Source organism: Notechis scutatus, chromosome 1, assembly GCF_049901735.1.
Source record: "Notechis scutatus isolate UNSWTSFEM ecotype Mainland chromosome 1, rNotScu1.2, whole genome shotgun sequence".
In the NCBI taxonomy this organism is placed as follows: Eukaryota; Metazoa; Chordata; class Lepidosauria; order Squamata; family Elapidae; genus Notechis; species Notechis scutatus.
The window spans coordinates 20,946,418-20,973,574 of NC_142009.1; the positions used below are offsets into that span (position 1 = coordinate 20,946,418).

At 42.2% G+C, this 27,157-nt stretch overlaps 1 protein-coding gene across 4 annotated transcripts in view; it reads right to left on the reverse strand.

The window, feature by feature from the left end:
* Nucleotides 1-27,157, reverse strand: part of SRRM3 (serine/arginine repetitive matrix 3) — a 180,661-nt gene that overhangs the window by 110,094 nt on the left and 43,410 nt on the right. For 3 of the 4 annotated variants that reach the window (XM_087957987.1, XM_087957989.1, XM_087957969.1), the window contains exon 2: nucleotides 2,449-2,560. The gene's annotated coding sequence lies outside the window, so the exon portion shown is untranslated. Of the gene's footprint in view, nucleotides 1-2,448; nucleotides 2,561-25,940; nucleotides 25,994-27,157 lie in introns of those variants that run through there. The other variant, XM_087957978.1, reaches the window with a different exon arrangement.

The window sequence follows — 27,157 nt, forward strand, 5'->3', positions numbered from 1 at the left end:
TCTGAACAGAAGCAACATTTCTGACAGCTGATTGCCCCAATGGTGTCTGTTTCCTTTACTATAACCAGTAGCTACTGACTATCCTTTGTGATAATCATCTTGGTAGGAGATGACAAGCAGCTGCAGCTGTTCCTTTATTCCATGCTGTCTGCTGCTTTCCCATATCTAGGGAAGGAGGCAGGGGGATCAAATTTAAAGTTATGCCTTCAATACACAGATAGCATAGAAACAATTCTGGTCTGTGCTAATTTTTGAATCTCTTTGTCTGTTTGTGGGCTTGTAGAATATTGGCCTGAAGATCAAGCTGCATCTGCAGAGCTGTTTATTTGTTTCCCTGTGGTGGTTTTGTGATAAGCAAGCTTGCCCAGAGATCCAGATTGATACTTCCTGAAGCGAGGTATTACCTACCAGCATTATAACGTAACATGATGATCTAACTTCAGTTATGTGTGGTTAGCTTAAAAAAGACTCAAGGAGCAGAACCAAAGTTGATGCTAGCGATGACTGGATATTAATTGATCTAGAACTGTATTAAAACTGATCTGAAATACCTTTTGGCCATGTATTTTTTTCTGGATTTGGGGTGCAAAAGTGCCTGATATTACAGCGGAATCCCTTGTTATTCCATATAACTATAACAGTGTTTTGCTCTTTTATTCTTAGAAGTTCATTTGGATTCTTTCCCATGGCCCGCCCCCACATCCCCTCAAATTGCTATTTGTGCACTGCAATAAACCAATATGCGACATAAGCACATACTTGATTCCAATACAATTGAAATGCTTTGCTAATTTGCAGAGCTTGGATCCTGGTAACATATGAAACAGGACTCAGATCCATTTCATGGATTTATTTATTAGATTTTCCTCCTACCTTTATTATTTCATAAGTAACTCAAGGCAGCAAATATACATAATAGTCCTTCCTCCTCCTCTTTTCCCAACAACCCTGTGAGGTGGGTTAGGCTGAGAGACAGTAACTGGCTCAAAGGTACCGAGTCGGCTTTCATGGCTAAGGCAGGACTAGAACTCACAGTCTCCTGACAGGTTTAATTCTTATGACCAAATAATCAAAATCACCTCTGCACTATATCTCAGAATGAATTCTGTGTATTTGAAGGCCCTAATTTAATAGCCCTTGAAGAAGAGTGAATGGGTTCAGAAAGCATTGGAATCATCCTAATAGCCTTTTGAGGACTATTTTGGTTATTATGGCCTCACATCCAATTCTAGGTTAATAACAATATTAAGAAGATTCATTTGTACTGAATGCAAACCCACTACAATCTCAACACCATTATTTTTTGTAGCACATTATCAATACTGTATTATATATCTGCAGGTGAAGGGTAAAAACAAAAGAGGATTGAAGGAGTTTGAATTTGCGACAGAGATTTTCCAAGCTAATCTGGGAAAGGAGAACACTCCATCCCACAATTTTCTCCATTGTTGTCCAGTGTCAGACATAAACATGAACGCCGAAAATGTTTTCTGGGTCACTTTGTAGTGAGGTTCAATCTTAAGTTTTTTCCCCTCCTATTTTTATGCATGTTCACAGGTCCTTAAGTCCAGTCATCTCCCTCTTCTGTATGTGTCAGGCACTGTTTTAGTTATATAGATCAGGGATCCCCAACCTTTTCGACGCCGCTGCCCGGTTCGCGCCAGCTGGGCGCTGCGGCCCGGTTCCGGCGTCAGCTGGGCGCGCATGCCTGGTTCCGGCGTCAGCTGGGCGCCGCCATTTTTTTGACGAAAAATCACTTCCGTGACGTCACGGAAGTGATTTTCGTCAAAAGATAGCGGCGCTAGCGCTCGGTGAGCTTTTTCGGGTAGAAATGGCTTTCTACCCGAAAAGCTCACGAGCGCGCCGCCATCTTTTTGATGAAAAATTGCTTTTTTACCAAAAAGATGGCGGCGCCCAGCAACCAGCGGCCCGGTAAGGCTTGTTCCGCGGCCGGTACGGTCCGCGGACCGGCGGTTGGGGACCCCTGATATAGATGACATTCAAGCCCAAATTCTGGAAATAGAGAAGATTTAAGGCACTAGAATTCACAAGGAGTGGAGTGTAGTCTGGAGTGAATCAGAGCATGGAGAAACCCACCTACCCACCCTTAATGTGAAAGTAAGTAACATTCATCCAAGCTGTGTTATTTCCCATGGGATGCAGGTGTATCTAGCTGTATATCCTCTCTGTATTTTGCCTAGCTAGTCAACCAAATAGGATGGGATGAGAGGAGATAGCTTGGGTCTAGTTGCCTTGGAAATAGCAACATTTCTCTTGCCACAGCTCTGCAATTAGTTCTGTAGACTTGTTTTGGGCAGGGGGGGAAATCACCAAAAGGAAGCGTTCATGATCACACATATACAGTAGTAATTCTTTCTTTTCTAGCTCAACATTGAGTCAAGCAGAACTGTTCCTCCTCCTGTTTCGCACAAAACTTTAAGCGCTCACCTTTCAGAAAGTGGGATACATCCCTGCTTGGATAGAAGATTTCAGTGAGTGAAGTCCTAGTTCTCCTCGCTAAAAGGAAGACTCGAGATGTTTCTGCTTGATGCTTTGAAATCTATGAAAAGGAAGAGCAGAAAGTGTAACTTCTCCCAAGCTTCAGATATCACCCTAAAATTGAAAATTCAGAAAATGGGATTTATATTTCTCGGACAGGCTTTAAGTTCTGCATTTTCTTATCCAGAAAGGCTGTTGTTCCTCACAGTGATTCAGGAAAACAATATAAATGGAAGAGGGATAAATCTGCAGCATTTAGAAATGTAGAAGATGTTGCCCACTGATCCTTCTGGACAAATCTCTGGGGATGACACAGGATTTATTCTATACTATAAAAGGTGCAAAAATCTTAAAGCTTCCCAGTCTAGACTATAGCCTGGATTTCCAAGTACCAATCGGATCTAGGACTAAAGGGCAGGACTGAAGGCTGGGAATTTGTGGATACAATTTAGACTTTATGTAAAGACCAAAACCCACTTCTCAACTTGATGTTTTCAAGAGCTACTTCATTAGCTTGAGAGCTGCCACAGTGAAACCTTTTCACACGTCACTTTTAGTGAGTCCAAAAACAAAACAAAACAAAACAAAAAAAGAGGCACAGTATGCTATTAACTCTTTTAAAAAACTTTACTGTGAAATATTGCACTACTCAGAGTTTTTTCATTTTGGTCAATTAGCTGGGACATTTTTCATTAACCAATGTTTGGTTTATTACTGGGTTTGATATGTAATATATTTTCAAGATCATACTTAAGAAGATATAATCTAAGAAACCAGTCCTGCTAAAAATTACCAAGAGTCCAGATTTTCCTTTTCACTACTTAAGTATGACCCCTTCTTCACCCACTTAATACAACTCTTGCATACAATACAATCAACAGGAGGGGGAAAGTCTATAAAAGAAAAGACCAATAAAAGATTCAATAGCATTAGCTTAGAATAGATCTCTACCAGAAAGTTCTACTAACTAAAGTCTTTTTTTAAAAAAACAAAAAACTTTTAAACTTCTTCAGAATTGAAGAAGCTTCTTGGTTGAGAAGCGAAACATCTTCAAAGAAAAACAAGAAAGTCCCATTGCCTCTTGAAAAAAACCACCTTTGGGACAACTATGACCGAGAATCTCCATAGACTTTTAAATTCCCTAAGACTTTTGGGATACTCTATAGCTGTGATGGGGAACCTATGGCACGCATGCCAGAAGTGGCACACAGAGCCATTTCTGCCACCACACGAGCCATCGCCCCAGATCAGGTCCACTGTGCATACGTGTGCACCTACCGCAAGCCCTCTGATTGTCAGATATCTGCCGTGCATGAACAGAGATGAACGACGCACAGGAGGGGTTTCGCATGCATGCACAGAGATGTGTGGTGCACAGGGGCACACACGCATGCACAGGGGTGGGGAGTTGCACTTCTTCTTCTTCTTCTTTTTCTTCAGCGTTTGTCTCGCGCTCTGGCGAGGTCCGCTAATGTCCTTGAGTACTGCTTCCACGCCTCTGTCTGCCACGTATGTCGGGTCTGCCTTCGCGATCTCTAGATCGGCCTTGATCGTGTCCATCCAGCGTTGCTTAGGTCTACCACGCGGTCTCGCTCCTCCGACAATCACCTTCATCGCAGATTTGATGATGGATTCTTCCTTGGCGCGACTCACATGGCCGAACCATCGTAGCCGGGACTGCCTTATGACCGTAGGGATGGGCACGACGTTGAACCGTCTGCGCACTTCTTCATTCCTGACGCGATCGAGTAGGGTGAGGCCTACCGACCATCGGAGCATTCGCATCTCCATTGTCTGGAGTCTGCTTTCGACTTCTTTGGTCGTCGGCCAGCACTCTGCGCCGTATATGGCCACGGGCGCACCACAGAGTTATAGATTTTTGCCTTCAGGCGCATCGGCATCTTCTTGTCACAGAGGACGCCCGTGACGGACTTCCATTTGCCCCACGCTGCGTTGATCCTGGCTGCCACCTCAGTTTGTAGTAGGCCTTCTTCCCCAAGAGTAGTTCCCAGGTACTTGAAGGTGGAGGCGCGCGGTAGCTCCTGCCCGTTCACGTGGATGGAGCCTGTCGTTTCGTTGTCAGTGGTCAGGTATTCGGACTTCTTATGCCGTGCATGAACAGAGATGAACGACGCACAGGAGGGGTTTCGCATGCATGCACAGAGATGTGTGGTGCACAGGGGCACACATGCATGCACAGGGGGTGGGGAGTTGCACACGCATTACATTATGGGTGCAGGCATGCATGTTTATGTACGCTTGCACACACCCACACTTTTGGCACACGAGGACCAAAAGGTTAGCCATCACTGCTCTATAGATTAGAGATCAGTTTAATCACTGCTTACTGGGCTATCTTCTAACCATCTCCCACATCCTACTGGACATCTTATCTTTTGTGCTATTAGACTCAATCCCAGCCTGCCAGATCTTACAAAGCTTTGGCCACCGAGTTTGTTCCCTAGTCTAGAAAACTTGCTTTGATGTCAGAGATGCCATTGAAGTCCCTGCCTGCTGCCATAGAATTTCACTCTGCCTCACTGGTGCTTTTTTTAAACTCCTTTGAACCTCATGCCATGTCTGGATTCAAAGAGGCGACACAAGTAGAGCAGAAGCTGATGAAGACCAATCCATTTCTCAAGAGGATTTTGTTCATCTTCGAAACTATTTGATGGAGGACCAAGTATAGAGAAAGGATTGGCTGTTCCCAGGTTCTTGCATGCATTGGCCAGACCTTGGGTGTTGTGTCTAGTTTGGTGAAGGAGAATTCAGTCAGAATGGAACAAATGCAGAGAAGGGGAATGAAGATGATCAAGAGGTTTAGAAACTAAGTCCTATGAAGAAAGTTTAAAGAATCTAAATATATTTTCTCTTGGGAAGAGAAGCTAGGTATTGACAATGAAGGAAGAATAGGACTGCTCTTCAGTTCCACTGTCAACTCTGAAGATGGCCTGACTGAGGGCATCATGGAGGCTTCAGTGTTGCTACAATGGTGCTGAGGGAAAGGAAGGCGGGGGGGGGGGAATGGTGATAGCTGGGGTTTTGTAGCCAAAGCAAAGTAGTTCCCCCTGAGAACCAAGGACATTCCCACAGGGGGCTGAAAGGAGTGAAGTTTCCAAGCAACCGGACAGCACTTTGATTGGACCATGTGACTGATTGGGAAAGGTGAAAGCCATGGGAAGCCATCAGTTTTCACCAGTCTGTGCCAATATGATATGTCCAATAAACCTGTTCTTTGAAGAAATTGCTTGCCCCGAAGTTCTGCTTGCTATGGCCCTATTACTTGGAACCCTGACGTCCTCTTCTAATTCTTCATGGTGTAATTGACTTCATTTTATCTGGACAGGCTGTTACCAACTGTTTCTTTATTTTTTTGTATACTCCTGCCATGGGCACTTTGTCTTTTTTCAGCCTCTTGCTATTGTATTCCAAATTCCCATTAGGATCTTCTCCAATTACTCTTGCTTTTACATTATCGGTAATGCAATGTTTTGTCTAAATTTAACATTGCCTTTTCTCAGGTAGCAGGCAATTCTTTGTTTCATGCCTACAGTCATCATCCCTGTGAATGTTTAAGTGCTGAAGATAAAATCTGTTACACTTCAGCTTCTTCTCCACTTATTTGCGGCGTTGCATTTAACAGGTTTTTTTTTTTTCAAAAAAAAATATTGATCAGTAAGAATGTCACACAAAAGTAGGTCATTGTCTGTTCTCTATTGTTCTTGTGTTTGGGACACAGAAAAATAGATTTAGATTCTGACTGAATGTTAGGAAAAATATCCTAATAGTAAGAGTTGTTTGATAGTATAATCTAAAACTCAGAGAAGTGGATGGGCCACCACTCACTCAACGCATTCAAGCAGAGGTTGGACAATCCTCTGCATTAATGCTATTATTGAACTAGGCAGGAGTTGGCTTGATGGTCTAAACAGCCTTCCAAATTTATGACTGGAACTTGTTTTCTACATATCCACAGTAATAAACTTAGGATGACGTTTGGCTCACATGGATTGCAAAATCTATCTATCAGGAAACCCTATTCCAAATATAACGTTGCCATAAAAGCAACAACTGCCTTCCTATTGACGTTTAAATTGATTTTACTAAATAATTTGACCTTTACTCTATAGAAGTGCTATTCTGCCCTTATACAGTTATAACATCCTTAGATTGAATTCAATATAGATTTACAAGAACCATTTTCACGTCCCCAATCCATATCTAATGTTTTACTGAAACTTGAATTAGGATCTCTTTCTATAATTGCTTGCATACAAATGTGCTGTCTGGTTGAAATTATATTTGGGGAGCAATTCTTTTGTTAACTTGTTCTTATTGACAAATTCCACAGTTCCTGGAAGAAAGTCATATCAAATACTCTCTTATGGGACTTCCCAATACACATTCATTTTTTTTATTTCATCTTCCTTGATATTCCCATAATTTTTAAAGAGATAGTTTCTCCACAGAGAAAGGCCCTTAATTCACTTGATCAAAGTTTGTGGAAGGACAGTTAAATAATATCCCCTGTTTAGATAGTTACTACTTGTGTTTGGAAGTAGTCACTGAAACAATAGTTCACTTTCTCCTGAACTGCCCATTACATCTGGATTATAAATTTGTTCTGATGTACCCCTTCTTGCCATGTATACACACTGGCCTAAAACTGAGATTGTGCACCTCTTATTAACAGACATGTACCTGAATTTTCCAAGAAAGCTGCTAAATGCTGTTATCAGAAGACAATGGATTTAAACTTAATTTAGCCTGGAGTGCTTGGTTCTTTAGGGGACTATAAAGAGAACTACTCACTGCTATTATCTCTGTTATTATTGCTCTTTATATACAGATATAAAAACACTTTATTTGATTTTACTGTATTTTACTTGTGAGGTTATTCCCATTGGTTCCCATTTACTCGTCTTACAAATACATACACTGCTTTTTCCATCTAATTTGTTCATTGGCCATGAATTTATAACTAATGAAACACTTTCTGCTTCTTGTCCTTGGTTTATCTTTGTTTCCTTTCCAACTCTGAAGATGAGTTGGAAAGTCAAAGCATTGAGACAACTCCACGGAAGAGATGCCTACCAATTAGGGCTGCACAGAGACCCAGATTCAAAGGACAAAATGTGGCTCTGCGTGTGTGTGAGTGTACACATAGCACCTATTGGGAAAAAACATTCTGTTTTTTAAATAATTTGAAGGTTGTTTCTCTTAGCTCACTATGCAGCTGCACACTCTCCGATGCCTCTTTTGTCCTATGAATCCAAATAGGGCATGGCTAGGTGGGCATGGCCAGGTGATTAAGTAGGCGTGGGTTTTTTTTGGCAGCACCATGCCACCACCCTACCCCATTTTTGGGCCTTCCTGGCCTCAGAGAAGCCTCTGGGGGGCCATTTTTGCTCCCAGAAGGCTCCCCTGGTGCTCAGGAAGAAAAAACATGGGGCATAGGAGGGGCACACCGGACCCCCTCCATGCTCTGTTTGGGGCCTTCCTGGCCTCAGAGGAGCCTCTGGGTGGCCATCTTTGCTCCCAGGAAACTTCCCTGGGGCCCAGGAAGGTAAAAAATGGAGGGGTCTATGCCCCCTCCCTCCATTTTTTGCCTTCCTGGGCCTCAGGGAAGCCTCCTGGGCAAAGCAGTAAGAAGCGAGGGGAATCCCGCTTTGATTGAATACCTTAAGGAGCGACTGGGCAGGCGAGCATCGGGTGGATGCATCAGGTGGGTGGGGCAAGCGAGCAAGCAGTGACTGGGCAACAGGGTTGGCGGCATGGCCAGCCAGAAGTTACTACCGGTTCGGCGACCCACGCCAAATCCTTGCTACCGGTTCCCTGGAATCAGCGTGAACTGGCTGAATACCACCACTGAAAGTTGATTTTGGGAAAACATGCAGGAAATATCCAGAGAGTGGTATGGTGGCCTAGAGGTGGAGCTCTCGCCTCACAATCAGGAGGCTTTGAGTTTGATCCTAGATAAAGGCATCTATTTCTCTCTCTGGACACACTGAGTATATCTTCTGGGGGAAAAAAACTCTGCATTGGCAACAGGAAGGGCATCCAGCCAGTAAACACTCAGCTTCATTCAGTTGCCCAGACTCCACACTGCAGGGGATTATGGGGTCATTAAAAGAGGTTGATGATGCAGGAAATACCCAGAGAACAAGAATATCCATAAATGGCATCTCCAGGGGGAGGAGCTGACATATAAAAAAAGTGGCAGAACTTGCATTGGGATGCTTTGTCCACCAACTGGACAATTTTGACCACCTCTCCCTTTCAATGCCAGTGACATGCATAAAACATAGCAACATACTGGGATCAAATTTATATTTATTAATTTAGATGTGAAATTTTAGACAAGATTGTATCTCGAGCTACAGTTTTCGCAGTGGTCGGAATGCAATATTGCAGGCTAATTCAGATCACTGCGAGGAGTCCAATCCTGACTGACTCAAGGTTGACTTAGCCTTCCATCCTTCCAAGATTGGTAAAACGAGGACCTAGATTGTTGGGGGCAATATGCTAACTCTGTAAATTGCTTAGAGAGGGCTGTAAAGCAGGGGTCCCCAACCACCGGTCCCTTGACCGGTACCGGTCCGTGCTTGGTGGGCATGGCAGGGGAAGGATACTGCAAAATCTCCATTCCCACCCCACTCCTGGGGGAAGGTTACTGCAAAATCCCCATTCCCTCCCCACCCCACTAACCTGCTTTCCAGCTCCGTTCTCCTGTGCAGGGCAACCAAAGAAGACCCAGCCAATCAGCTGGGACTCAGGAAGACAGAGAATAGATGGGGGTGGGGCCAGTCAGAGGTGGTATTTGCTGGTTCTCTGAACTACTCAAAATTTCCGCTACCGGTTCTCCAGAACTGGTCAGAACCTGCTGAATACCACCTCTGCCTATAATACAAAAGATACAGATGGGATACAGGTGAGTGTGAGGAGTAAGGGCCAGAGAATTGCAAAGCATAGCAAAGATAATCATGTTATAAATAGCTTGCAAACTGCTTGGTGTGCACCAATTTGCTCATCTTTTGGACCACAGAGGCCCAATAATGAATAATTTGCAAGCTCAGTAGAAGAGCTTGTTAAGGAAAGCCGAGCAGGTTAAGGAAAGAGCTCTTCCTTCCTTCCCAACTAATGTCAGCACAAAGGGAAAACGTTCACCTACCACTTCTTTTATCCAAGCGTGACGGTGGGGAAGAGGCAAATTTGGGTGAATGGCTAGACCAGCAGGTTTAGCAATCTGTTATAACTCATTCCACATTTTGTCTAACTGATGACAGTCAGTGCCAAGGGAAACTGTGGAGAAGCTGGAAGGTTGGCTTATGCTGCCTTCCTGCACCTGTCAGCTATTATTCAGGCTGCCTTTGAATATAGGTTGAGTGCGCTTCTGAAAGACTGGAATACCCATGTTTAAAAATAATCTGTCAACCAGGAGATGACGAACAACCAGGTGCTGTCAATGGCTCTCCAGTTGCCCTGTGATGTCTCTACTACAGAGAGTGCCACCTCTTAGTTAAGCAGATTCTTCTTTCAAAACCAGAGCCTCCAAACTGGGAGGAACTCAGAAACCTGGCAAAAGTTGGGAGAAAGCCTGGTTAAAAAGACCCATAATTTCCCACTGCCCAAACCAGAAGAGCCCTTGAAGAATGGGACAAGCCCACTCCAACCTAAAGAGGCTAGTAGAGTCAGGGGAGCAAGCCCCAGAAAGTGGGAAATGAAAACATAATAGGAATAAAATGAACAAAGAACTAGGGACATCAGTCAAAAAGAACAACAACAACCCGAACTGATTTGGGTACAAAAAAAAAATTCCTGCTCTTTTTTTTCTACCAGTCCAATTTGATGACAGAAATTCTGCTCTCAATTTTCTTTTCAAAAGAGAAGTAAGATTTTGATCCTGGAGTGTGGGGAAGGATGTGGGATATTCTCAGTCTTGCAACAAACCTCAATTTTGTGGGAAGAGGCTATCCTTTCCCTTCTAAAACCTGTTATGTCACAACCGTTTGTAATCTATGGCAATTTAAATTATGCCGATGATGTAAATTGTGAACAATGGCACAAAATCAGTCTGGGTTCCAGTGCGTTGTTCAGACCAGGGGTCTCCAACCTTGGCCATTTTACGGCTTGTGGACTTCAACTCCCAGAATTCCTCAACCAGCATGACAGGGGAATTCTGGGAGTTGAAATCCACCAGTCGTAAAGTTGCCAAGTTTGGAGACCTCTAATCCAGAGGTCTCCGACTTGGCAACTTTAAGCCTTTAAGAAGGTTACTGCAAAGCTGGCTGGGGAATTCTGGGAGTTGAAGTCTGCCTGGCTTAAAGTTGCCAAGGTTGGAGACCCCTAGTTCAAGACTATCTTGGATGCAAATCACTATTATTTTGGGGAGACGTGCGAATAGAAATTTGATCTGTTGTGTACGAATTCTGCTGAACGGGAGCTCATTAAATTAAGATTTAACTGTACTTAGTTATGAATTGGCCAAGAAAAGATGAAAGAGCAGTCATATTTTATCTTTCCAGTCTAGAGGTGAGATGCATATATATCTTACTCATGATTTGCAGCTCTCTTAGCTTTCTGTTCCTCAATTCAACAATTCAAGAAAAGTCAGCATTTGAGGAAACTCTTAAATGTGGCAGGTTAGGAATTTATGCCACTGTTGCTGCTTATAACTGCCTGTAATAGTTCCTGGAGAAGTGAAGGAAGGAGCAGGAGCATTATTGGAAAGATTCCTTAGTCCAGGAAAAGAGACAAAAGGTGAGTAACTCTTTACTTTTATTATGCTAGGTATAAATTGATCTGAAGAATTAATTTGCCCGGCTTTTGAGATCCTCTTATCCTGTTAACAATAAAGACAATCCAAGACGGTCTTGCTTCTTCATCACATTTGCCAGGCTTTGACACTTCCCACAGCATCTGGGATGGAGTTCATAAGAGAGATGACCATGCATTCCACACCCTTTTTGTATAAACGTTGACAACAAGCGCATGTACAAGAAGGATGGAGTGCATGTCTGGATGCCGCCCCACCATCATACCAATCTTGACTCTCCTCCCGCTGGATGCTGCTGGGAATTCTTGATCTTGAGAACTTGTGTGAGAAACTATGACAAATTCGAAGAGTTGTTTTGAAAGCCCATTGATGCCTGGCCCTAATCCTCAAGCACCGCTGAAAAGGAGAAACACACAACACCAGAATGCATTTGCCAACTATCAAACTGATCAAGGAGAGATTCAACCTAGAAATAAGGAGATTTTTTTTTTCCAGAACAATCAACCAATGGAACAGCTTGCCTTCAGAAGTTGTGGGTCCCTCATCACTGGAAGCTTTCAAGAAGAGACTGGACAGCCATCTGTCAGAAATGGTATAGGGTCTCCTGCTTGGGCGGGGATTGGACTAGATGACCTACAACTGGATTTCTTCGTAGTTCTCCGCTGCTGGGCAGCCGTAGGGGCAGAGAGGTGGATGTCTCCTGCAGCACCCTGCTGGCCAAACTGGGGCATGGGGGGCTGTGTGCGCTCCCCCCATGCCCTGTTTCAACTTGGATGGCCTCCTGCACCATGTTGTTGGCCAAAATGGGGCATTGGGGGACTGCACAAGCCCCACACACACCAGGGGTGGGATTCTACTAGTTCGTACTTATTCGCTAGAACCGGTTGTTAACATTCTAAGCAGTTTGGAGAACCGGTTGTTAGAAGAAATTACTGGCCTAATCCTGTAAGGAAAGCAGGAAGGAAACATTCTGGTGTTGCTTACAGAAACTGCCTCTCTGTTAGCCCTTATTACATTCTTGGCAGGACTAGACTTCCTGTCTCAGGAACGTCTCTGGAGTTTTGCCCCCTTTCTTTGCTGGTACTTTGCTTGTGTGGAGTGACCATTCAAAGTTACAATGGCACTGAAAAAAGTGACTTATAACTATTTTTCACACTTACAACTGTTGCAGCATCCTCACAGTCTTGAGAGGCCAGGCAAGGAGATGTGTGTCTCGTTGTGAGTGATATTGAGTTGGCCATGCCCAGCCAATAACATGACCACCAAGCCACATCCACCCAGTCCCACGACCACCAAGCCACGCCCACAGAACCAGTTGTTAAAAAAGTTTGAATCCCACCCCTGCCCCACACCCCATTTTGGCTGCCAGAGGCACCACGGGGCGGTCCTCTACTATTTCCAGGCCAGCCCCACAGGCCAGATTTAAGCACCCCACAGGCTGGATCTGGCCTGCGGGCCTTGAGTTTGATACTCCTGATCTACAAGTTCCCTTCCAACTCCGTTATTCTATTCTATTCTAAACCATCAATATGAAAACAGCCAGAGGGATTTCCTAGGGTAACATAATCAAGCAGGTCATGTCTCTCTGATCGGGTTGCCCTAAAGATAACCAAAACAGATTAGCAACATATGTAGGAAGCAGGATGAAGGGAAGGGGTGGCCCTTTAAGTATTGTCATCCAAAGCTGCTAAGGCAGCAAATCCCAGCCTTGATGCCTCTGCAGTCCAACCTTTCCACAGGGCTTTATTTGAGCATTTGGACTTTCAACCAGGATTCTCAGTTGTGATCAGCAATGGACAGGAAGCTAGTGAAGTTCTAATCAAATCTCATTAACCCAATGAAAATGCATGAAAGACGAATAAATATAAATCTCAGTAAATGATCTTTTGGAGACACTGTATGTGCATTCTCTAAAGCTTAGCAGAGATTTCAGGAGATTAAATGGTTCTGAAAAGAGATTAGATGAATCTGTGGAGGAGAAAAGGTCATTTGGTGGCTATTAGTCATCATAAAACTGCATAAAGATGTTACAGGCTGCAGGATTTTCATTCATGGTTCCAGCCACACACTTTCCCCATCATTCCCCAACTTAGCCAGCACGTTTTGATTATTGAATATAATCAACTGGCATTGGATTCTTTGGCATCTTTTTTTTCCTTTTCCCTTAAAAAAAGCTCAGTTTTGAAAATCTTGTTTTTCCCCCCAAACCAAACCTGATGCATGGACAGTCCTGTATTAAAAGGTAAGGACACCCACCTGCACTGTACAATACTGTGGTTCAGATAACAGATAATCAGAGTTGGAAGGGACCTTGTAGGTCATCTAGTCCAACCCCCCCGCCCAAGTGTGAGACCCTACACCATTTTTGACAAATGGCAGTCCAATCTCTTCTTGAAAGTCTCAAGAATGATGGTGCTCCCACAACTTCCGAGGGCCACTTCTGTTCCATTGGTTGAGTGTTCTCACTGTCATTCCTTATTTCCAGGTTAAATCTCTCCTTGTTCAGTTTCCATTAATTATTCCTTGTCTGGCCTTCGGGTGCCTTGGAAAATAGCTTGACCCCTTCCTCTCTGTGGCAGCCCCTCAAATATTGGAAGACCGCTATCATGTCTCCCCTGTTCAAGCCTACAGGGAGGTTTCCACCTGGATACCCAAAGTGGAGAGTCTCTTGTGCTTCCCCTTTCTCCCACTTTGCCCAAGACTTGCAAGAGCTAGGCAGAAGGATGGAGGGGCTAAGTAGAGAAGAAATTGACTCCTGAGTCAACAGTCCCTACATCACTGCTGCAGAGGTGGTATTCATCAGGTTCTGACCAGTTATGGAGAAATGGTAGCGGAAATTTTGAATAGTTCAGAGAACCGGCAAATACCACCTCTGACTGGCCTTGTCCCCATCTATTCTCTGCCTCCCGAGTCCCAGCTGATTAGCTGGGTCTTCTTTTGTTGCCCTGCACAGGAGAACAGAGCTGGAAAGCAGGTTAGTGGGGTGGGGAGGGAATGGAAGATTTTACAGTAATCTTCCCCACGCCACGCCCACCAAGCAATGCCCACCAAGCAACACCACGCCCACCAAGTCACGCCCATGGAACCGGTAATAAAAAAAAAATGAATCCCACCACTCCACTGCTGCCATGACCTTAATCATGTCCTCCACTGGATTGGCTGCAAATGGAGCCAGGAAGGCCTGGGCTGCACAATTTAAGTCCATGGAGGCCTTGGTAGCTCCCCACAGTCCTTTCCTCACTCTGCTCCTTCCTGCTTGTGAAGAAAGTGGAGAGAGGAATACAGGTAGTTCTCGACTTAACGGCCACAATAGAGCCCCCAAATTTTTGTTGTGGTTAAGTGAGACATTTGTTAAGTGAGTTTTGCCCCATTTTATAACATTTCTTGCCATAGCTATTAAGTCAATCACTGAAGTTGTTAAATTAGTAACCTGGTTGTTAAGTGAATCTGGCTTCCCCATTGACTTTGTTTGACAGAAGGTCGCAAAAGGGGATCATGTGACCCAGGGACATTGCAACTGTCATAAATGTGAACCAGTGGCCAAATGTCTGAATTCTGTTCACGTGACCATAGGGATGCCGCAAAGGTTGTAACTATGAAAAATGGTCCTAAGTCACTTTATTCGGTGCCATTGTTTGCTTTGAATGGTCGCTAAATGAACTGTTGTATGTTGAGGACTATCTGTAGATTATTAGATGACCAAGGGACTCCTTCTAAGGCAGGGGTGTCAAATTCAAGGCGTGCAGGCTGGATCTGGCCCATGGGCTGTTTAGATCCAGCCTGCGGGGCTGGCCTGAAAATAGCAAAGGACCGGCCCATGGTGCCTTTGCTAGCAAAGCCTGGACAGCTTCCTGCAGCACCCTGTTTTTGGCCTGGACAGCCTCCTGCAGCACCCTGTTTTTGGCCTGGACAGCCTCCTGCAGCACCCTGCTGGCCAAAATGGGCTTGGGGGGGGCATGGAAGCCATCCAGGCCGAAAATGAGGCATGCGGGAGCTGCCCACGGGCCTCACAGGCCCCATTTTGGCCGGCAGGGTGTTGCAGGACACTGTCCGTCTTGTCTCCTACCCCCCATTCAGCCAGCCCGCAAAGGACAACTTGAATGCTGATCCAGCACCCCAAGAAATCCAGTTTGACCTCCCTGTTCTAAGGTGATGGGGAGCAACTGTGTTCTGCAAGGGCTAGTAAGAATCTTTATTGCATGCTCAGAAGAGGCCTCTAAAAGAGCAGAGTGCCTTCTGCAAATATCAAAATGCACCATTCTTTTTATGCCTACCATTTGGCACTTCTTTCTCTCACCTTTCAATTGTGCAATAGACTTCTTAGCCAACAGTTCTTGGCTTGAGCAACTGGCTTTCCATGCCTTCCGGAAAAGGAGATAACAAACACTAAAACAAAGGGCAACAGATAAACAAAAAAAAACCAGGCTGTTGTTTTTCCTAGTCTTGTGAACAGAGGCAGTCTATGGACATAATAAATATCATATTTAGGGTACACAGTGTTAATATCCAAAGCAAGAATAGAGTCCTGTTAGTTTAGAGTGGCTCGGGATCCCTTTACATTCTTAAAAATGGTTGAGGACTCCGAAAAGCTTTGGGTTTTTTTTTTTTTGTGGGTTATATCTATCAATATTTACTGTATTAGAAATTAAAACTGAGAAATTGTAAAATATTTATTTGAATTTGCAGGCCCCTGAATGGATCCCCTGGGGTCCCACACTTTGACAATTGCTGATTTAGAGGAATGTAGAGACACTGTTGTAAAGTCATCCCCTAAGTATTTTCTAAAATGTTCCAGTTACAGAGGTTGTAGTATGACTGACAAGATTTTCTTTCTCATTGCCATGCAACAAGCCAAAGATGACCAAACCTATAACTTTGCTTTGTTCATGGTTCTTCTGCAATGGTTTTGGCAAGAAACCCAATGATCATTGCAGCTGAGCATGCGAATAAATGACACTTTGGTTCCAATTGCTTTGGTTCCTTATTAACCTAAATTAAAGGCATTTGTCTCAGAACAGTTTGTTGACGTTATTAATATCTCAACTCGCACATTTGCTTCCCATCTATCTACTCTTTTACAATTAAGATTTATTTTTTTTTACAAAAGAGAGGCATGTCACACAGAAACCATAAGATGCCAAGGAAAGGGGCTATGAACATACTACTGTTCATCGATAATCAATTGCCTACTTGGCCCTGTTGCTAACTGTGCCTGCTTATATCAAATAGGATATTCAAAAGAAAGTGATTATTTACAGTATGTCTATTTACTTCTTAACAGAAAACACCTGCTAAGCTCTGTTTACAAAACAAGTGAATTCTCAGTCTGCTGATGCTCCATTCTACCAGCTAAAGACAACAATAAAGCAATTGCCTCATTTTCATTGTGGGCTGCAATGTTGTATATTAGAGTTCCTCCCAACATTTTCACCTATACCGTATATTCAGCTATTGAGCAGTGTGGTGGCCTAATGGGGAAGACACTCACCTCCCACTTGGAAGGTTGAGAGTTCAATTCTAGGTATCAGCAGAAGTTAGGTGTAAAATAAAAAATATCTGCTGCTAACTCTGTGTGGCACAGGAAGAGCATTCGGCCAGTAGAAACTCAGCTTCACCCAGTCAGCCTGACTCTACCCCAAATTAAGGAATTACAGAGTCATAAAAAGAGAGTTATTCAACTACTGAATATTAGGCAAAAATGCTCTGAAACATTGCCTTCAAACTGATTTCCGAATTTCAAAATTAAAGCAAATAAGATGAGAAAGCTGGTTTTCACATAGTCAGTGATGAAGATCTGATTGTTGCAAAGACAAACGACCAATGGAAACCATCCCTCTTCTGCAAAACAGGGGATCAGCCACCTTTTAAGATGGTACAGGAGATGAAAATAGATTTAAAATTGTTTCGCTATACACAGCTTATTCTGAAAACACAACAGCCACTAGAAATCTTTCATTATGGTTCTTCAAATTTTCTTGAATAAAGAAAATAACATTACTAGTTTGGGGATTCCTGTTGAGGTTGCTTATTTGATTCTACTCCTCCCTATGAAATGAAGCCAGAGTCAGTATGATTGGGGCAGTTTATAAATATTGTAAGTACTGTAAATAAATGAAATTTACTACAACCCAATAACATTCAGGAGTGGGGGACAATAAATCACATTTTAAAAAAGAATATGCTTCGCATGGAAGAAAAGCAAATCTCAAATTGCTTTAGTTCAAACAACACGATAAACCACAAAAAATTGACCTGAACTAAATTTAGCATGATGGGCAAACACAGCTGCTAAGTCTTTTGCTGACCAATATAAGCAATCTGTGTAAATATATATTTATTCTTTGCCATGGTTCTACAAGCAATTTATATAAAAAGCTTCACTTCTAAAATAAAAACATATACTTCATATATTCATACCATACCTGGCTCAACTCTCAAGAGAGGGGGAGAGGGAGGAAGGGAGGGAGAGGGGGAGAGAGAGGCAAAATTAAAAAAAAAATATTTTTAATTTAAGTACTGTAATTAAAATTAAATTAATTTAATTACATGCAGTTGATAGGATTATACCTCATCTGTTTATCCCTTAGGCATATTACACATTATTCTTTGATGGCAACTTTTAGTAGCAGCTTTAGAGCTACATTTGAGATTTTCAATGAATCTCAGATTCTATTCTCTTACCATAAAATTACAATTTACTAATCACAATGACTTGGACCATAACTATTAAGATTAATCAAATCAACCCCAACCCTGTGATGATCACAGATTCAGCAATATTTTTTCAGTGCATGAAGGCCTTTAACTTGATGTTTCATTTATTTGTTCACAATATTTGTAAACCAGCAGTGAAATTATTGTTAGGAATTACATTTATACTGCCTCAGTACCAACACGCACAATGTGGATATGCTTAATACAGACTATTATTTATTTAAATTTATTGGGCACCCAACTCCAGCAGTCTCTGGACGATGTAGAAAAAAATAAAAAAAAGACATAAAAACAGCTAAAAGTACTAAATCAGATAGCCCAGGCTAAAATGATCAAATAACAATGTCAACAAATAAAAAACAAACAGGAGCCATTAGATAAATAATATATATCAAATCCAGATCTGGGATCAAAGCCATGTTTTAATTTTTTTCCTAGGAGGGAGAGAACACTGTTCTTAATATCTGAGGGAAGCTCTTCCATACATTGAATGATACATTAATCAAAATATTATTTGCACAACATATTAAGCCACAAAAACTAATCCAGGTTAAGAATAATCAATTTTAACATATTGTGTAAAAACACCTCATTTTTAAAGGGACTAGTTTAACCAGGGGTGGGATTCAAATTTTTTAACAACCGGTTCTGTGGGTGTGGCTTAGTTGGTAGGTGTGGCTTAGTGGTCATGTTACTGGCTGGGCGTGGCCAACTCAACATCACTCACATTGAGGCATGCATCTCCTTACCTGGCCTCTCATGACTGTGGGGATGCTGCAACAGTTGTAAGTGTGAAAAACGGTCATAAGTCACTTTTTTTCAATGGTCACTCCACACAAGCAAAGTACCAGCAAAGGAGGGGGAAAAAAACTCCAGAGAAGTTCCTGAGACAGGAAGTCTATTCCTGCCAAGAATGTAATAAGGGTTAACAGAGAGGCAGTTTCTGTAAGCAACACCAGAATGTTTCCTTCCTGCTTTCCTTACAGGATTAGGCCAGTAATTTCTTCTAATAACTGGTTCTCCGAACTGCTTAGAATGTTAACAACCGGTTCTAGTGAATAGGTACGAACTGGTAGAAACCCACCCGTGAGTTTAACTATGTTCAGCAAATAGAGTCTTGGAAAAGGCCCAAATCAGAACACACACACCCAAGAAAGTTGAAGAAAGTTAAAAGAATATTCTACAAGGATTAACTATTATTTATCTGTCTTAATGATGGCTAGAAAGGTGTAGGGTGTAACCTCTGCTGGCCTTGTGGCACTAATATATTGTGGGAAGCTACCCCGCTCCTAGAAGAATGAAATATTTTGAGAAATATTTTTAAAAGGCAGGATAAAATATTTCCCTTAAAAGAGAAATAAAAATCTTAAGGGAGACAGAAATTCAGAGCCCTAGCTCCCAAGCAGATACTAAGCTGAGGCCAGTTTTAGAAATGCAGATTTGGTAATCCATTATTCCCTGCAGCAAGGTCTGGATCTGAACGAAGGTAGGGTTAGCCTTCAGCCACAATAGGAATTGCCAACAAACCCCTTCATTGTATCAGCCAAACTTCAACCAAACATAAGCTCAGACAAACTCCTAAGACTTGTACATGGCTGTCTGACAATAGCCAATAGAATACATGTTCTTGCACAGGAACAGGAAGCTCAAGTTCAAAGCCCAAGAGAAGGTATACAGTAAATACCCCCCACTCTTCATTTCATGTGGTCAGCTACCCCAAACCATGTGCTTGGTGGTTCTGCTTCACCATTAAACCTTCTTTCCAGCCTCCATTTTGTCTCCAGTGCCTTGGAACTGAACCAGATGGATATTTCTTCTAACAATATGTTTGATGATGATGCAGTCCTGCATCAGTCCTGCAACCAAGCCCCATTGTTTCGATGCACGAGCGATAAATCATATTTTACAGTTTTGCTTAATGTGAAACTTCTGAGGGTGTCTGCAGTTTATTCAATAATGTATAGATAAGCATATTATAGTTTAATGTGGTGTGTGAGCCCAGTCTCTGAATAAATTTGCATAAAATTACCATATCTGAGGAATGGTATGTGGTCCTTCCCCATATCCTGGATGCTTAGCTCCAGTGCATTCCACTAATCAGTGTGAGATGATCACCTCAGCTGCTACACTTCACTCCAAGGCTTGGTGGTAAATCAAAGCTCTCCAAATACTTGATTCATATGTAGAACTTGACTAGTCTTGGAAGATTTTCAGACACATTCATCTAGATTAGAGATTATTGCAGGCAAGTACAAACTCCCTAATGCAAGAGTTGATTGCCCACTGCAGGACAATTTCAGAATCTTCATGCACCAGATTTTAAACTCTCAGCATCTCCTCCTGCCCTTTTGAATTAACAGATACAAGGCCATTTGGGTGGCTGAAATATATTTACATAACTTTCCTCTCTAACTGGGAACTGCTCGTTTCTGCCTTGTCAGCTTCAGTTCTTACATTAGCTGTCAAACATAATTTACATTTAGGTCCTACTAATTTTCCTCCCTTGACGGTTAACAGGGCCAACCGAAAATCTTTTTTATGGTAATTTTGACTTTTTGCAAACTGCCCTGGGAAGCTGTTCAGGGGGTCAGATGTAAATCAAATAAATCAGAGTTGGCATTTTGGGGCCAAAGGCCACACTTAGACTTTTACTGGTGTCCTAAGGGCTGCATTTCAAAGATGAGAGGAGGCCAAGATGAAGTCTAAATTTAATTTATATCATTTAATTAAATACAGTAGATGTGAATAATCCCTATGCATTTAATACTTTCCCCTTTCCATCACATTAAAAGTATTATTTAGCAGCAACTCTGGAAGGATCTGTAAGTCATACACAAGGCTTTGGGGAACCATATACAAATTCCGGGGCCTCAGGCTGTGACCCCTAAAGTAAATAATGGAAAGATGTGCATTTTATATAAGATAATGAAACAGATGCCCTTCAATGACTCAGCAAAGATTTCTGATATTACAGAAATCCCATTCTTAACAAAATAAGCAACGTGGTCCTCCTTAGACCAGTGTTCCTCAACTTCAGAAACTTAAAATGGGTGAACTCCCATAATTCCCTGGGATTCCCATACTGAGGGGGGCCATGATAGCAGCATTCCAGTATTTGAGAGGCTGCCACAAAGCAGGGGAATAGAGTGTCAATTTATTGTCCAAAGCAAGAAACCATGGATGGAAACTAATCAAGGAGAGAAGCAACTTGGAATTAAGGAAAAACTTCCGAACAGTGAGGACAATTAACCAGTGGCACAGTTTGCCTTCAGACATGGTGGGTGCTTCATCACCAGAGGTTTTTAAGAGACTGGACAGTCACTTGTCTGACATGGTATAGGATCTCCTGCTTGAGCAGGGGGCTGGACTAGAAGACCTCCAGGGTCCCTTCCAGCTCTATCCTGATTGATTGATTCTGATTGATCAATCGATCGATAGATTGACATCTTAATTGTGGAGGTTGAGAAACAGTGCCTTAGACCATGAGCCCTCATCTTGAGAGGTTAATGTCAGAGGATTTACCACTGAGTAAATGGGCACGGGGACAAAGCTTCACAGATGCTAGTCAGCTATCTGAGTTTGGCTTTACAACAGCTTTGGATTCTTTCTCCTGAACACAAGGTGGAACTATATGGCAGAAGACCTGCTCTGACTCAGTTGTGGCAGGTTTTTCTTATGCTGTATTTGGTAGCCACCCAAAGTTGGGAGGGAGTTGGATAGCCCATAAATCAAACAAACACACAAATACCAAGAAAGGAGAATATTTGTATCTCAGGGTTGAAATGAGGGGTCCTTGGTGGTCTCTGAGATTGACCATTTTCTTGCAGAGAAATATGCTTTCAGAGGACTGATGATGTTACCTAGAGGGGTAATGAAACGTCTGCAAGAAAACAACCAGGCTCAGAGACCACCAAGGATCCCTCAAATACAGAAATAGCTTTTAAAAAGAGGGAAAGTACAATGAAAAGATATAGGCCAGAACACTTAAAAGTTCCATCTACTTTACACATTAAAACAAATGTACCATTCCCAACCATTAGTCAAATCAAAATGTCATTCTTTTTTATGCTTCCCTGAATGTCATAATGCAGTTGGCATGTAAATACACGGGCAAACACATTCAAACAAAATTATGTAGTTCCCAATAGAAGCTAGTACAAGTTTTAATCTTTTTTTTAAAAAAATTTGATTTAAAAACAGAATGGAACAAACTTATGAATGAACACCAGCGACGTTGATAAAGATCAGGCTGCAACATTTTTCCTGGATGGAAATTTTCAAGTTACAACGTTCTTTGACTCTTTTGTCTTCTGTTACTTGATTTTGGAGTCTTGCCCAATGAAGCAGTTCTCTCAGTAGACAGAAGAAAGTAATTTTTCAGGGGCAACACCCCAGTTATGGAACTATTTCACAAGGAAAGGACTACTCTGTCTTGCTTTCTGTGATGGCTGAAATATATGTTTCACCCAGGCCAATGCAGGGTAACCAATGCTCCAGGACTGGATAGTTTTCTCTAGAGGAGGGGTAACCAGCAGTGGTGGGATTCAAAAGTTTTTACTACTGATTCTGTGGGTGTGACTTGGTGGCCATGGCTTGGTGGGCATGGCAGGGAAAGGATACTGTAAAATCCCCATTCCCCCCTCCCCAACCCACTAACCTGCTTTCCAGCTCTGTTCTCCTGTGCAGGGCAACAAAAGAAGACCCAGCCAATCAGCTGGGACTCGGGAGGCAGAGAATAGATAGGGGCAGGGCCAGTCAGAGGTGGGATTTGCCAATTCTCTGAACTACTCAAAATTTCCGCTGCCGGTTCTCCACAACTGGTCAGAACCTGGTGAATACCGGACTCCGGTCTACCGGCCTCTGGGCTGTGTCCTACTAACTGACCATGGCCTATACAGAATTGGGCCACGCAAGTAGCTGGCTGGTGTGCGTGCATGTGTGCTTGTGCAGTTTAATTTGCACAAGGAGCAGGTTAGTGGGCAATTACAGGCGTGCTGGCCCGCCACTCATGCAAGTCAGTTGCATGCGGGCAAGCTGGCCTGCCACCCTCGCTGCGTGTGCATGTATGTGCATGCCAGCCTGCCACTTGTACAGCCGCTACTCTAGGCCAATGTTTCTCAACCTCAGCAATTTTAAGCTGTGTGTGGACTTCAACTCTCAGAATTCCCAAGCCAGCATCATTAAAGTTGCTGAGGTTGACACATGACCATCCTTTTCAAGATGAATTTTTCAAGATGATTTTTTTGTATGTTATGATCTTGTTTGAGGAGGAGTGGTGGCTTTATTGTTGTGGTTTTTTTAATTTAATTCTTTCAATTGAAGATTGATTTTGGCATTTATTTGTACACTGCACTGGGAGCCTTTGGGAGGAAGGGCAGCATAAGATAAAAACAAATAAATAAAATAAAACAAATAGCAGTCTTATTTGGGATAAGAATCCTGACTACAGTGGCTTACACCCTTATCACCACCCAGCTAGACTACTGCAGCATCCTCTACATAGGTCCACTCAAAAACTTTAGTTTTGGAAAAATACAAGGTCCTAGGTACTCAAAGGGATTTACTGGTAGACCTTGCGCTGGATTCCTAGCAGCTTCCAGGTGCAATTTAAAGTGTTGGATTTAACCTATAAAAACTTGCTTATTGGATTACCTGCAAGATGCACCTTCCTACTACATTTGGCCCACCATACAATTGCGCTGGAGAAGCAATTGGTTGTCCCCCTCCCCATTTCTAGAAAGTCAAGGGGGAGATCCTCCCAAATGGATGTCATCTTGTTGGATGTCAGGTTGCCTTCAATGTTTTTTTTTTTTTTTTTTTTTTTGATCTTTCAGGAAAAAAACTGAAGACTGGCCTTTGGAGCCAGACACAATATATTGTGTTTGGGTTTTAATTATTTTATGTTCTCATGTTTTCATATTGCTATTGCATAATCCTTATTTCGTGAGCCATCAAGACTCCTACAACCTGGAACATGACATCGACTTAATAAAATTGTAGCAAAGTGATAGCATTGTGAACAGCAACAATATCACAGAATAACAAAAGTTGGGAGGACCTGGGAGGTCTTCTAATCCAACCCTGCCTCTGGTAGGAAATCTTATAGTATTTCAGAGAAATGGTGTCCAATCTCTTCTTTAAAATCTCCAGCGTTGGAGCACCTACAAGTTCTGATATATGCCTGAACAGCAAAAAAATTAGAATATAAGGAGACGTGGGAAACTTGTGTAAATTTTGCAACATCAAATGAGATACAATATATCCACTTTTTCAAAATAAGTGGAAGAAAGGGTTCAAGATATATCACTCTTCAGCAGGAATCAAAATTACCCATACTAATCCAACCAATTAACTGCAGTCAAGAATAAATGTAGGGGGTGTGCATAAGCACACCAATGTGCCTACCATCCCAGTCCTATTGTTTCTTTTTATTTTTCTTATATGTATCCATTTCATGTATTCATAACTATGTTTATACTTATACCTATTATCTTGTAAGCGATTGACAAACAAACAAATAAATAAATAAATAAATAAATAAATAAATAAATCATCAATCAATAAATTTGAGTTAGCTTAGTATCATTATTCTGCATTTCAACCTGTAGATCCAGAGAAATGCATTATTTTCAAAAGGGGAGAAATCATATAGGATGGACAGACTCATGTTAAATGCCTACATATTTTTTTTTGTTCTTCTTTCAACAATTTGTTTTTCTTTCACTGCTTTAAACACCCACATAGCCAGCACAAACTGTGACAGACACTGATAGTAAAGAAATTAGCATGTACACTAATGATTCCAGCATTTCCGCCATCACTCTTAAATACTGTTTATCTCTAGTTCCAAAATGAGACACTAAAATGTATGCATGTAAGCATTCCAACAACAACATTTGGCAATTGGAGATGGCATTTTTTCCAAATTCCTTTCATCTGTTTCAAGGTCTGCTGGAATCAAATGGCGAGATGAGCAGTGACATTTGGAAGAAAGAGCGATCTCTTGAGAGAATTGAAGAGCCACATGTCGCTTGACCTCGCAATCTGGCAAGTCTTTCCTTTCCTTCAATTATTTTTATGTCACCCGGCCCCTTTCTTGTTAATGTTGTGGATTGTGTACAGACAAGCTGTCTGATACATTGATAGATGGGAAGTTCAACAGACCACAGGCCAAAATCTTCTCAATCTACAGCAGATCCTTTCTAATCTGGATTTAGCTCTACAGTATATTAGAAAATCACAATTCCAGCTACTGGCCTTGACTAACTTCACATTTTCAGACTTTTATAACATCAGGGATGTCATGTGGGATGGATCAAGTTTGACCTGGTGTTCCCTGCTTTCATCTTCCATACATGACTCAAAACTGTTGAGGGTCATCATCTGAAGACTGGGCAATGATATGACCAGTAGGCTGAAGAAATCCAAGTTTTGTTCTCCCCTGATAGTGGAGAACAAGGGACATCTCACCCTGGAGGGTTGTGTGTTGATAGCTAAGATTTGCTTTAAAGTTGAAAAATAAAACTGTGTCAAATTAAGGTCAACTCCAGGTGACAATGGGCACCTGTGTACTTTTCTAGTCAATAAGCATAAGTGATTTGTCAATGCTGTCTTGTCCTCTGAATGCATCCAAAACTCATTGAGCTGTTTGAGGTGGGTTTTTTTTATGTATTGCTTGTTAGCTTCTTAGAATTAATTGTTGAAGATGGGGAGGGTGGGATATTTTCCATTTTTAAAAAAATGAAACAGTCACTTGTTCTAGTCCCAACAACACAATGTCACATAACCAACAGTCAACCAATTCTAGGACCATTGAATTCCAGTTTGTCCTTAGGGAAGAACCAACAATGTACCCGTTCCTGTGCCGGTTGTGCTTTCCCTCCATTTATTTTGTCTAAAAAAACAACAGGATTTTTATCCCAACAACAGAATCAACTCCATTTGGACTTACCATGACTTCCTCTTTTCCCTGGAAAATCATTGCTACAGCCGGCCCACAGATGGCCCTCTAGGATGATAAGCCAGAACCAAAAGAAGGAGGGTAAGGGCATATCACACAAAGCCTTCACTTTGAACAAGGAGCAACTGGAACACAAAGCTCCCTTACACTCCTTCCTGTCCACGAGGACCCCATAATCAGGAAGGATGGGCAGAGTCAACCCAGGGTCTATAGCAGGGGACTTCAAACTTGACAGCTTTAAGACTGTGGACTTCAACTCCCAGAATTCCTCCTCCAGTCTTGTTAGCTCAGGAATTCTAGGAGTTGAAGTCCACAAGTCTTAAACTTGCCAAGTTTGAAGACTCTTGGTCTATGGGTACAGTGGCTTATAGCAAGGGAGAACTCCTTGTTAATCACAAATCACTTGACCAATTGGCTAGGATTGCCCAGCATAGTGAACTGCTAACTAGCCGAGCAGATTGGAATTTATCAACCAGTGCAGATTCACCCTCTGTGATTAATCAGTGTTGTATAAACCCAGGTTATCGTGTTGAATAAATTTGAGTGTGGCATCTTATCTTTTGTCTCTTTATCATTTTTGTTGGAGAGTTGCTAGCACAAAACAAACAAAAAATGCAAGTGCTATCATTTCTCATGTCCCAATCCTGTCTTGAAAATGTACCTCCTGGTAGGACATGGAAATATCACATCTCTAGCCCTCCTGTACACATACATACATGTACACTGAGACAACTTATTCTTTGTGCCATTTCTTAACCTTTAGCTGCTGTGGGAAATTATTTTGAAGAGAAAACCTTATATTAAAAGACTCATCAGCTCCCCGGAGAACAGAATATGACAGATTAAATCAGTCTCTTCAAATCTGGTGTCTCTCCAAATGCAGCTCCCATAATTCCCAGATGTGTGGGTTAATAGCTGGCTGACAAATCTGAAAGCTGTCATTTCAAATCAAATCGAATCAAACCAAATTAAATCTTTATTACTGTCATAGACCAGCATAAAGCTGTCATCTGATAGAATTAGTAAAGGCTCCTGGATTAAATGAACACACAGCAAGTAATAACAAATCTTCAGCTATGAGAAGGCAGCTTGTATCATGATCTTTTATACAATACAATTGTACATCTGACCAGGAATGCCCATTGGGGTAAACTCTAAAATGCCAAGCCTGTAGCCACACCAGTGTGATCTGCCTGTTTTTCGTATAC